The sequence below is a fragment of the Miscanthus floridulus genome, chromosome 17, assembly GCF_019320115.1.
Source record: "Miscanthus floridulus cultivar M001 chromosome 17, ASM1932011v1, whole genome shotgun sequence".
NCBI lineage: Eukaryota > Viridiplantae > Streptophyta > Magnoliopsida > Poales > Poaceae > Miscanthus > Miscanthus floridulus.
In genome coordinates, this window is record NC_089596.1 from 98,405,387 (window position 1) to 98,419,844 (window position 14,458).

Here is a 14,458-nt window from a genome sequence, read left to right on the forward strand (position 1 = left end):
ACAATTAGCACAAAAGGCAAGCTCAAAATTTAGATAGGTTGGGGTGAAACCATGTGAAGTGAGGATCATTTTCCCAATTTAGTTCAATCTAGATCACTTGCAAAAGATATTTAACTCGGTTTGATCCAAGGGTAAGCTTCTTCACACCTCCAAAAGAGGGTTATCATGCACCATGTCGAGTTAAACACTTATAGCTCATTTTCTAGATTAAGCACTAGGTTTACAAACCCACAAACTTGTCATATGTTACCACTAGACCAAATTAAGCATAGAAGCAATAGTGGTACCATACAAGCATCAAATTCATTTGATTTTCATGAATGAGCCTAGGACATGATAGGAATGACTAAATGTACTAAACATGTCCTTAGCAAGGATGTATGCCATGTCAATAAGCTTTTACCTTGGATTGCTCGAAGGAGAGGCATGACATATATAAGTGGGGGTGCATCAACACATATTGGAGAAGTCAAGTATGTTCAATTCATTCCTTAGCTTGCAAAACCTCTTCTCATCAAGTGGCTTGGTGAAGATATTGGCAAGTTGATCTTCGGTGCCTACACTCTCAATGCAAATGTCCCCTCTTTGTTCTCTTATGAAATGCTAGCGGACATTAATGTGCTTTGTTCTTGCATGTTGAACCAGATTGTTGGTTAACTTGATTGCACTCTCATTGTCACATAGCAATGGCACTTTCTTGAACTTGATTCCAAAGTCACTCAAAGTGGCCTTCATCCAAAGTATTTGTGCACAATAACTACCGACGGATATGTATTCAGCTTTAGTGGTTGATAATGCAACATTATTTTGCTTCTTTAATGACCATGAAATAAGTTATCTTCCCAACAATTGACATGTGCCCAAGGTGCTCTTCCTTTCAACCTTGCATCCCACATAATCCGAGTCGGAGTAACCAACTAGCTCAAACTTTGCTCCTTTAGGATACCATAAACCGATATTTTGTGTATGCTTCAAGTACCTCAATATTCTCTTTGTAGCCTTCAAATGACTTTCTCTTAGTGAGGCTTGAAATCTTGCACATATGCACACACTAAACATGACATCCGGCCTTGATGTGGTCACATAGAGTAGGCTTCCAATCATAGACCGATATAATTTTAGATCCACCATATTTCCACTTGCATCACTATCTAAGTTGTTATTTGTTCCTATTGGTGTACTAATGGCTTTGCTATCACTCATGCCAAACTTCTTGAGCATGTCTTTGATGTACTTGCCTTGACTCACAAATGTACCATTCTTCAATTGCTTGATTTGAAGACCAAGAAAGTAACTTAACTCTCCAATCATGGACATCTCAAACTCACTTGACATCCTCACAAAAATCTTGGTTTGTTGACCCGAATATGATATCATCAACATAGATTTGCAATACAAACAAGTCATCTCCAAGCTTCTTGGTGAAGAAAGTGGTGTCAACCTTTTCCATCTTGAATCCCTAAGAGAGTAGGAAATCCCTCAATCTCTCATACCATGCTCTTGGTGCTTGTTTCAATCCATATAAAGCATTTCTCAACTTGTAAGCATGGTTGGGTTTCTTTTCATCTTCAAAACCAGGAGATTGCTCAACATACACAAGCTCATTGATGTACCCATTGAGAAATGCACTCTTGGCATCCATTTGATAGAGCTTGATGTCGTGGGCACAAGCATAGGCTAGCAAGATCCTAATTGCTTCTAATCTAGCAACCGGGGCATATGTTTCTCTAAAGTCAAGACCTTCAATTTATGTATATCCTTGTGCTACCAATCTTGCCTTGTTCCTTACTACTATCCCATCTTTATCTTGCTTGTTTCTAAAAACCCATTTGGTTCCAATCATATTATGTCCCTTTGGTCTCTCTAACAATTCCCATACTTGATTTCTTGTGAAGTTATTCAATTCTTCATGCATAGCATTCACCCAATCAACATCCTTCAATGCTTCATCTATCTTCTTAGGTTCAATGGATGCCACAAATGAGAAATGTTCACAAAATGATGCCAATTTAGATCTTGTTTGTACACCTCTAGAAATATCACCAATTATAGAGTCCAAAGGATGATCTCTTGAGACATTGGTTGGTTGGAGCACTTGCACTTGATTGCTTGCATTTGATCGATCATTTGGTTGAGATGATGAACTAGCCACTTGTTGTTGATCTTGTACTTTGTCAACACTAGCACTTGCTTAACTTTGATCTTGAGAACCACTAGCTTGTACATTTGAGTGAGAGAGCACTTGATTCTTGTCATCTTCAACATCAATCAGTTCTTTAGGTCTTATATCACCAATGTTTATGTTCTTCATTGCATTGACTAATTGAGTGCCTCTCACATCATCTAGATTCTCATCTTCCTCTTGGGAACCATTTGTTTCATCAAATTCTACATCATGAACCTCCTCAAGAGTACCACTAGTCAAATTCCAAACTCTATATGCCTTGCTAGTAGTGGAGTAACCAAGCAAGAAACCTTCATCACATTTCTTTTCAAACTTGCTCATTCTAGTGCCTTTCTTCAATATGTAGCATTTACAACCAAAAACCTAAAAGTATGCTATGTTGGGCTTTCTTCCATTCAATAGCTCATAAGGTGTCTTCCCCATCATGGGGTGACAATAGAGTCAGTTGCTATAATAGCAAGCCATGTTGATTGCTTCGGCCCAAAATGAATGACTTACATTGTACTCACTCAATATTGATCTTGCTATGTCAATCAAAGTTCTATTCTTTCTTTCAACTAGGCCATTTGATTGTGGAGTATACTTGGCTAAAAATTGATGCCTAATTCCAAACTCATCACATAAATCATCCACTCTTGTGTTCTAGAACTCACTTCCATTGTCACTTCTCACTTTCATGATAGTTGTTTCAAACTCATTATGAATTCTCTTGATGAATGTCTTGAAGGTTGCAAACACATCACTATTGTCAACAAGAAAGAACACCCATGTGTATCTAGAAATCATTCACAATCATAAATCTGTATTTGTTTCCACCAATGCTAGTGTATGTGGTTGGTCCAAACAAGTCTATGTGCACCAACTCAAATACCTTAGATATGCTCATCATGCTCTTCTTAGGATGTGTGTTGCCAACTTGCTTTCTGGCTTGACATGCACTACATAGCTTATCCTTCTCAAATGTGACATCTTTCAAGCCTCTAAGTCATGCTTGAGCAACTTGTTCAATTGTTTCATTCCAACATGACCAAGCCTTCTATGCTATAACCAACCCATACTAGACTTAGTGATCAAACATGTTGACAATTGAGCTTCTCTAGCATTGAAATCAACCAAGTATAGATTCTCATATCTAAATCCTTTGAATATCAAGTTAGAGTGTGGAGGGTATGACCCCGGATACCCACGGCGGACTATATGGGCTGCGCCACTAGGGGTGGTCCAGCCCACAAGATGAAGCCTTGCGGAGTACGGCGCGCTCTGAAAGACACCGAGAAGATATCCAAAAGATACTACGAGATCTGTTAGGATACGTTTGATCTCATAATTCCTGTAATCTGTTATTACTTTCTGGTTATCTCCTAGATCTAACTGACTTGTAACCCTACCCCTAGACTATATAAGGCGGGCAGGGACCCCCTCCAAACACACGCAATATCATACGAAGCCAATACAATCCAACAGACCACAGGAGTAGGGTATTACGTCATGCTGATGGCCAGAACCAGTCTAACTCTTGTGTCTCTGTTGCCTTCTTGTTCTTGATTACACGTACCTCTACCGATCAATCTACCTTTGTGGGATACCCCTTGAAGGACTACCGATGATATTCTATTGATAGTTGGCGCGCCAGGTAGGGGTGTGCGTGTTGTTTCCATGTTGAACAAGATGGTACATTTTACAGGCTCTTCGTCCCTCCCACAGCCCGGCCAGATCTTCACGGTCGGATCAATCTCCTGGGTCATCAACGCTGATGGAGACGGAGAGCTCATCGAGCCGGTGCAAGTCGATTCTATGCCATCCACCCCAGCACCTGCAATAGCAGATCTGATCTTAGAACCACCTCTGAGGTCGCCTTCACCAACAACTTACCGCCCACTCTCCCACTACCCAAGGAAGCAGATTAGCAATGATGATCTAATCGCATCCATCGATTAGGTCAGCCAGAAGCTCACCGACCACCTGGGGACAACAATAATGCCTTCTAGGATCATGACAAAGTGCTCACCACCATCTTCGAGGGCCTCGCTGCCGTTGAGAATAGAAGAGTTTGAAAACTCACCGCCCGTCGGGTGCTCACTGTCAATGCCGACCAGATAATGCTATACGCCACCGACTAGACATTTTGTCTAAAGCTAAGTCATGCTTTAATATTCTTCTAAATATTCTCCAATCTTCATATATCGCCATGATGTTTTTCTGAGCTATTTTCTCCATGTTTGTTCTCCAAATGATTTTCTTTCATGTATACCATCTTAAAGATGACATACAACTAAGTCTAAGGCAAATCCCTGAATAGTCATGTTGATGCTCAGATGTCCCTAGAGATGGCCCTATCTCTAGCTCCTCCCTATACATGCATGAGCGTCTGCCCTCTGTGTTATGGGTGGTCGGTAGCGGCTTCTTAGCGACGCTTTGTCTTCCTACACGCATATGGGCTTCGTGCTCTGCGTTATGGTTAACGGGCTAGCTAGGGCTAGAGACTCAGCTACACACTAACTGGTCAGGCGGTTTGTATTAAATATAAACATATCTCTAAAAGAACACTTAGTGTTCACACCAACTGATCGTCGAGTTGCATATGCTATTTCATCACCATTGCTGATTCTTCTCCAGAGTTCATATATTTTACATCATGTACTACCCGTTCTACATATTTGTATTGTAGGATCATTGTCTAGGTGGTCAAACTGCCTAGTGCTCAGACTTCTCCACTGATCAACTAGTCGGACTGCTAGGTTCATGGACTTCATCACCAACCAGTTGATCGGACTGTTTGCCGATCGCTTCTACTCAATGCTCATTCTACCGCTGACCAGTTGACCGGATTGTTCATCACTCGTGCTTCATCATCAGCTATGCTAGGGGCTTACCAGCTAAGCTGGGGACTCCTTAGCATTCGGATTGTTCGTCGCTTCATCGTTAGCTACGCTAGGGGCTCGCCAGCTATGATGGGGACTCCTCAGTGTCCGGATTCTTCGTGCAAGTGTCTCCAGCTAAGCTAGGGACTCCCTTGGTGGTCAAACCACCTATCAGACAGACTTCACTACCAACCTAGCGCTCACTCTTGCTCGACGCTCACTCCTGCTTAGCGCTCACTCCTGCTCAGCGCTCACTCCTGCTCGGTGACTAGTTGGTTGGAATGCTCATCGCATGGGCTTCATCGCCAACTACGCTAGGGACTCCTCGGTGCTCGGATTCTTTGTGCAAGCATCATTAGCTAAGCTAGGGACTCCCCGGTGCTCGGATTCTTCATGCAAGCATTGCTAGCTAAGCTGGGGACTCCCTTGGTGGTCGGATCTTGCTATGTCTCATCAGTGTGCTATCAAGTCTAGGGCGCTGATCTTGGGTAGCAAGTCTAGGGTCTTGATATGCGCATGTCAGACGACATCAACAAGCTTTTGGACTTCTTTTCTTTGACCCTGCTACAAGATTCATTCTTCATCTTCCAGTAGGCTCGGGGACTAAGTGGCTACACTTCACCTGACAGTGAATGTAGTGCTTATTTCTTGATTTACCCTCCTTATTGACGGAGTCTAAGTGGCTACACTTCTCCTAAGGGGAAGAATTTTCAAATTTTATCTTGAGCCCCTTACATCCTTCTAGCAAGACTTACTTGGCTAAGTTTGAGGTCATCTAGCTAGTTAAACTGGTCAGCATTTACTTTCATTGCCTAGGTCACCAGTTAAACTGGTCGGCTTTGATTTTCACCGCCCAGGTCACCAATTAAACTGGTCGGTTTTGACTTCCACTGCTCGGATCACCGGTTAAACTGATTGGCTTCATGTCAAAGTGCTCGAACTTGTTTAAGACAGTGTTGCTCAAAGGATACAAGGCGCTCGAGGACTAGCTATGGGTGGTACGACCCTAGATACCCACAACAGACTACATGGGCTACGCCATCAGGGGTGGTCCAGCCCACAAGATGAAGCCTTATGGAGCACGGCGCGCCCCACAAGACACTGGGAAGATATCCTGAAGATACTACAAGATCTGTTAGGATCCGGTTGATCCTATGATTTCTATAATCTATTATTACTTTCTGGTTATCTCCTAGATGTAACCGACTTGTAACCCTACCCCCAGACTATATAAGATAGGCAGGGACCCTCTCCAAACACATGCAATATCATACAAAGCCAATACAATCCAACCGACCATAGGAGTAGGGTATCACATCGCGCTAACGGTCTGAACCTGTCTAACTCTTATGTCTTTGTTGTCTTCTTGTTCTTGATTACACACACCTCTGCCGATCAAACTACCTTCATGGGATACCCCTTGGAGGACTACGGATGATATTTTGTCGACATAGAGCCATCTACACTTACGATCTCTACATCATCCACACCAAATATGCACTTAAAACCAAGATCACACAATTGAGCTACCGATAATAGATTGAAGTTCAAGCTCTCTACTAGTAGCACATTAGAAATGCTCAAGTCATTGGATATTGCAATCCTACCAAGACCTTTGACCTTGCCTTTGCCATTGTCACCAAATGTCATATTATCAATCCCATTGCTCTTATTTTCATTGATTAAATTGAACATTCTTAGATCACCAGTCATGTGTTGTGTGCACCCACTATCATGCACCCAATGCCTTCCTCCGGCTTTATAATTGATCTACAAAAGAAGATCAATTCTTTTTAGGTACCCAAACTTGCCTGGGTCCTTGAAGGTTAGTTACCTAAGGCATTTAGTACCCAAATGGACTTCTTCTTTGGGCCCACAATTAGTGTACCAATGAACTTAGCCTTCACACCATTGGCACACTTAACAAGCATGTAACAAGAATTAAATCTAATTGAGGAAACATAAGGTTGCTTGTTCTTGTTAGTCTTGCAATATTGCTCTATATGCCCAACTTGCTAGCATCTATTGCAAAACTGACCATTGCCCTTCACAAAGCTAGCTTTGGGAGTGACCAAGGCCACCTTACCTTTCTTGGGGGTATAGCCTAATCCCTCTTTATTGAGAGAAAACCTTTTGCTACCCAAGCATTTTAGCAAGCGGGCATCTCCACCATAGGCATTGCCTAAGGCATGAGTGAGCTCATTCACCTTCTTCTTAAGGGTCTCATTTTCCACCATTAATAAGACATCACAAGTGAAACCATCACTCAAAGATGAAGTTGAAGTACAAGTGCTACAAGAAGGGTTAGTGGGAGCAACAACAATGGGTTTATAAAAGGATTCATCAATAATATCACATGTTAGTCCCACATCACAAGACACGATCATTTGCTCCTTCTTGGCTTCCTCCATTTTAACTTGCTCAATGAGAGAGGAGTGAGCCTTTTCAAGCTTAGAGTGAGCTTTGCCAAGCTTCTCATAGGCTTCTAATTGCCTCTCATGAGTGCCACTGAGCTCATCAAAAGATTGCTTAAGAAATTTGACTTTCTTGTGCAATTCTTAACACTCCTTTCTCTTCATCTCAAAGCAAGTGTGCACTTGTTCACATATGTCCATGAGCTCCTCCTTGGTATACTCCTCCTCATCATAACTCCTACAAGCATCACTTTCACATTCATCATCATCACTCACATCATATTTTACCTTGGTAGGCTTTGCCATGAGGCATGTCGATGGAGTGTCGAAGATGGAGGGCTTATTGTTGATGGCGATGCTTACTAGTGATTTTTTCATAGATTTCTTGCCATCATCACTAGACCCATCACTATCCTAAGAGCCATCACTATCCCAAGTGACCACATAGCCTCCACCCTTCTTTTTTTGGAAGGTCATCTTCTTCTCCTTCTTCTCCTGCTTGTTCTTCTTCTTCTTATCATCATCATTGTCACTATTGTAGGGACAATCCGCTACAATATGATTGGGGCTCTTGCAATTGTAGCATCTTCTCATATATTCTTTGCTTTTGGTGTGATCTCTTCTCTTTCTTGCACCATATCTCTTCTTCTTCATGAATTTGCCCATCTTGCATACAAATAGAGCCATGGCCTCATCATCAATGTCACTAAGATCCTCATCATCACTTGATTCTTTCTTGGACTTACCCTTGTTCTTGGATGATGAGCTAGCCTTGAATGCTACACTCTTCTTCTTCTTTTCTTCATCTTCCTTCTTGTCATCCTTTTCAACCCCTTCCCTTTTCACACGGTATGTCTCTTGTGTCATGACATCACCTAGAACTTGGTTAGGGGCAATCTCCTTCAAGCCTCCTCTTATGATAAGCAATCTCAACATCTCAATTCTTGGAGGTAAGCACATCAAAAACCAATGAGAGACATCATCATCATTGATCTTCTCTCCTAAACCCTTCAAGTCATTGAAAATCACTTGCAACCAATGAAACATCTCTAGAATGCTCTCATCATCCTTCATCTTAAAGCTTGTCAACTTGTCCTTGAGGATGTACAACTTAGCACTCTTCACCACCGGTGTGCCCTCATATGTTTCCTCCAATCTCTTCCACACCTCATTAGCTCTATCACAATCCTTGATTTTCTCAAACACCTTGGAATCAATGGCATTGTATATGGTGTTGAGAGCCATTGTATTACATTGCTTGTTGGTCTGGTCTTGGTTGGTGAGATTGTTGGGATGAATGATAGCATAGTCACTCTTGGTCACATCCCATACTTGATCATTGATTGAACCAAGATACATCTTCATCTTTCTCTTTCAATAATCATAGCATGTGCCATCAAAGAACGGTGGTTTGCCTCCCATATGGTTGAACATAACTTGAGTCATAATTTGACACCGAGGCTATTAAGCCTTCAATTAAATGGTGACCATAGCTCTGATACCACTTGAAAGGTCCTAATATGGCTAGAGGGGGGTGAATAGCCTATTTAAAAATCTACAAACCAACTAGAGCAATTTGATTAGTATGACAAATAGCAAAAAATAAACTTGCTCTAGCTCTACAAGGGTTGCAAGCCACCTATCCAATAATTATAGTTACTATGATCACTAAACACACAATTTACTAAGTCACTACTCACTAAAAGCTCTCACACTTGCTACACTAAAGAGCTCCACTAGATGAACTTAAGCTACAAAGTAAGCTCTCAATTCTAGCTACACTAAAGATCTTACTATAACTAGTTTGCGGGTATGTAAATGAGTAAGTAAGGTGCTTATACCACCGCGTAAAGGAGTGACCCAATCATAAGATGAATACTAACTCAATCATTGGGAGAATACCAAGGGGCAAGAGACAACCAATTTTCTCCTGAGGTTCACGTGCTTGCCAACATGCTACGTCCCCATTGTGCCGACCAACACTTGGTGGTTCGACGGCTAAGAGGTGTTGCACGAACCTTGTCCACACAATTGGACACTGCAAGAACCTACCCACAAGTGAGGTAACTCAATGACATGAGCAATCCACTAGGGTTACCTTTCAGTGCTCCGCTAGGGAAGGCACAAGACCCCTCACAATCATCGGAAGATGGCCACGAACAATCACCAACTCGTGCCAATCCTCCTCTACTGCACCAAGCCATCTAGGTGGTGGCAACCACTAAGGGCAACAAGTGAATCTGGTAGCGAAACACGAACACCAAGTGCCTCTAGATGCAATCACTTAAGCAATGCACTTGGATTCTCTCCTAATCTCACAAAGAGGATGAATCAATGATGGAGATGAGTGGGAGGGCTTTGGCTATGCTCACAAGGTTGCTATGTCAATGAAATGGCCAAGAGAGTGAGCTTGAGTTGGCCATGGGGCTTAAATAGAGAACCCCCATGAATAGAGCCGTTGGCACTCTGTTCACTGAAAAATCGGGGCGACCAGACGCGTCGGTCGTATTGACTGGACATAGGACCCCAGTGTCCGGTCCTCAGATCTTTGCCACGTGTCCCCTACTTCAAATGTTGATCGCTCGATCTCAACGGTCATCAGTGCATTTAAGTTGTGACCGGACGCACTACAGTGTAGGATCGGGCGCATAGTTGCCTAGCATCTGGTCACTTCCAGTAAGGTTCAAGTCATGACCGGACACGTTCGGTCATGCCCGACCGTACTCGCCCATCGTCTGATCACTCTCCCTCTTCTCTGTGCATCGCCACATCAGAATGACTGGACACTGAACAATGTTTAGTCAAAGTCCGGTCACCTACGTGACCAGTGTCTGGTCACTATTTCTCAGTGACTAACACTTCCTTCATTTCACTAACTTCTCCACCCTTGCTAAAATGTGCCAACCACCAAGTGTACCACCTTGGGCACATGTGTTAGCCTATTTTCACAAACATTTTCAAGGGTGTTAGCTTTCCACTAGATCCTAAATGCATATGCAATGAGTTAGAGCATCTAGTGTCACTTTGATAACCACATTTCGATACGAGTTTCACCCCTCTTAATAGTATGGCTATCGATCCTAAAAGTGATCACACTCTCTAAGTGTCTCGATCACTAAACCAAAAAGCTCCTATCAATTTCACCTTTGCCTTGAGCTTTTTGTTTTTCTTTCTTCTTTTCCAAGTCCAAGCATTTGATCATCCACAATGCCATCATCATCATCATCATGTCATGATCTTCATTTGCTTCATCACTTGGAGTAGTGCTACCTATCTCATAATCACTTTGATAAACTAGGTTAGCATTAGGGTTTCATCAATTCATCAAAACCAAACTAGAGCTTTAACTGGCCCAGATAGTGGGCTGATCTACACCTATAGCCCTAGCGCCTACACTAGCCGAAGCTATGGTAGCGGCGGAGCTTATGGGAGTGACGACCACGGTGAGCGGCTACATGCGATGGTGGCGCGATCGTACTGGCCACCCTAGACCACCACGTAACTACTGGCTCGCACGAGAGCATCACTAGCTTACCCTAGTCATGGCTACGGTGATGGTTCGATCAGAGATACCCTGAGCAGGGCTAGTCACGTACGGTCGGTGGGAGGTGGCGGTGCTCCATGATGGTGCGGCCATGTCAGTAGCACCGGTGAGGTGGTAGAGGTGCAAGTGAGGTGTGCAAGGTGCAGTGGAGGTGGAGGCGAAGCTCATGGTGTAGTTGGCTGGGCATGGGATGGTGCGGTGAGTGGTTGCCTTTGGCCATGGCCGAACCCAGCCTTAATGGCACGGCGGAGGGAAAACACCAAATTGGAGTACGTCGTGACGCAATTCAAGGTGGGGGCGGGGATAGTTGGCACACGGATGCCAAGGCGGAGATAGGTGCATGTGAGATTTAAGGCAAGCTCCTAGGCTCTGGCTCACTGGGGTCATGATATGACCACGGCAGGAAGCATGGGAGGGCACAACGGTGGAAACAACGATGAGCAGTGACACGGCTAGTGCTCTTTGGTGGGACACGAGCGTCGCAACTGGGGTACACACGCCAGGCGCAAGCGGCCATGGCTAGCTCTAGCCCGCACGCTGCAGCGCCATTAATGGCGGGCCGATGGCTCCATAGGGCGGCATCCCACATGCGCGGCAGCAAGGCAGCAATGATGCGGTGCAAGAGCACATGGCGGTGTAGTGGCAGCGAGGCATGGCGCTGTGAGCAAGCATGTAGCGCGGTGAACGGACAGCGGTGGTAGCGTCATAGCGCGGCGGGCAGCCAAGCGCAGGGGGGCAAGGCATGACGGCTCGCGTTGATGGCTAGCTCGCGCATCTGAGTGGGCAGCCTATGGCAGCAGTGGCTAGCCAGTGCATGGCCACGCGCGCATATGCATGCACCGATGCCACGACGTCGGGGCAGAGGCCCGGTGACCACACACAGACCGGGAAGTCAGTCGAGAACGCATTGTGCATGGTTTTTAAAGCGTTCAAAACCTGTAACCAGTTGCTCCAATACCCACACCAACTTCGCTACACCTTAGGGGATCCATTAGGCTACTAAAACAAGCCATAATACTTCACTATTCCTTAACCCAATCTCTCACGATAAATTACTAAACATAGCAGTGCCTAACAGTCAGCAGACTTGAAAATTTCTAAGTGTTTGAGCTGAAATTGACTTCCATTTGTGATTTCTTTGCTAGTGGAAATATTAGCTAGTAATATCATTTTTCGACTGCAAGTATTTCATTGTCATATACAAAGTTTGTACTTCAAACTTTATTTAAGTATCACATACATATTTCATAGCATTTTTGCTTAATAAAAATTGGTTTTCAACCTTAAGTGATATAACATGACTATTGAATTAACTTTCGTTTCACATTCGAGTTGATTGTTTCGAGTTATAGAAATTGATCTACACATTTTATTACATGTATTAACACATAAACATGATGATCATGACATATTTTAGTAAATGATTTATAGTGTAACACCAAGGGTGTTACATCATCCTCCCCAAGAAATTAGTTAGGTAGATAAGTCAGGCGGCGAACTCGTAACGAGTGAGCAAGCTCTTAGATTTCATTATGGCCAAACATATTTTTAGCACTTCTCCCCTTTTTGTATAAAAAGGTTAGTGCATTTCGACCCTTTCCATCATTAAGTCTGTAAAGCTCAGGGTGCGGGTGAACAAACTCTGATCACGCTGGTGAGCAAAAACGCCGTAGCCGCTGGGGCGTAGGTTTCTTGCAGTCTGACCAGTTTTACTCAGCGTTCGTTTCCGCAACCCTTGCTTTTAGGTCTTAACATGAGAGAGGGTCGAGCATAGAGAACGTTTGCCAGGTGGATATACTCTTAAATGCGTTCTGACTCTTTCCATAGTTAAGGCTTAAGAAGCTTAGGGTGCGAGAAAAAACTCTGATCACGCTGGTGAGCAAAAACACCATAGCCGCTGGGGCATAGGTTTCTTGTAGTCCGACTAGTTTTACTCAGCGTTTGTTTCCACGACCCTTGCTTCTAGGTCTTAGCATGAGAGAGGGTCGAGCACATAGAACGTTTGCCAGGTGGATATACTCTTAAATGCGTTCTGACTCTTTCTGTAGTTAAGGCTTAAGAAGTTCGGGGTGCGGGAAAAAACTCTGATCACGCTGGTGAGCAAAAACGCCATAGCCGTTGGGGCGTAGGTTTCTTGCAGTCCGACCAGTTTTACTCAGTGTTCGGTTCCGCGACCCTCGCTTCTAGGTCTTAACGTAAGAAGGGGTCAGGCATAGAGAATATCCATTGGATAGATATGTTCTTATCAACCCCTAAGTGAGGCCCGATCCCCTGCCGTTGCTGGGGTCAGGTGTCACTAAAGATCAAAGAGTTGGTAGCAAAACTAACAAGTGAAAGCGTGCGTACATTTAAATGTAAAAGCGACACAGTTGTTTGATGTTCTAGGCGTTGATGAAGACTTCACCGTCGATGGTCTTGAGCTTATAGATGCCTGGTCGGAGCACCTTCATGATGACGTATGGTCCCTCCCATGGTGGAGAGAACTTGTGGTAGTTCTTGTGGCTCTAGATGAGGTGGAGCACCAGGTCCCTGACGTTGAAGGCCTGACCCTACACTTGATGGCTGTGGTACCGGCGTAATGCTTGTTGGTACTTGGCCAAGCGGAGGAGGGCAACGTCGCATGCGTCATCTAGCTAGGCTCCTTCCTATGCTCCCCCTCGTTGGAGCCTCTAGACAAGAACCACTTCAAGAGGACACATTCCTTGTATAGGTGCTTGATGGGAAAAGCATGGTTCGGGCATGGCCCTTCGAGCAGCTTCTCAAAGTGGTCTGGGGTACCCTCGGTGGGCTTCTGACCCCCTTGCGGTCGGCGGTGGCCACGAGCGAGCCCTCGCGCTACTACTTGTTCTTCTTCTTGTTGGGACGGTTGGAGGCGCCTTCACCGGCGTCCTCATCCCACTTCGCCTTCCCTTTGAGGTGGTCAAAATCGCCCCGACCGCCTCCTCGCCCGAGGCGTGGCTGGTGGCAATGTTGAGCAGCTCTTTGGTGGTTCGTAGGCCCTTATGTCCTATCTTGTGAACTAGGGACTCGTAGGTGGTCCTAGATAGGAAAGCTCCTATGACATCAGTGTCGGTGACGTTGGGCAGCTCGTTGTACTGCTGGGAGAAGCACCGGATGTACCCACAAAGAGTCTCCCTGGACTTCTGTTGGTAGTTTTTGAGATCCCATAGGTTCCTAGGATGCGTGTATGTGCCCTGAAAGTTTCCCATGAAGATCCCTTTTAGGTTCGCCCAACTTTGGATTTGGTTGGACGGAAGGTGTTCCAACCACGTTCGCGTCGAATCGGCCAGGAACAAGGGAAGGTTGCGGATAATAAAATCATCATTATCCGCTCCACCGGCTTGGCAAGCAAGCTGATAATCCTCGAGCCACAGTACGGGGTTTGTTTCCCTAGAGTATTTTGAGATGTTGGTCGACGGTCGGTACCGCAGTGGAAAGACGGCGTTGAGGATGT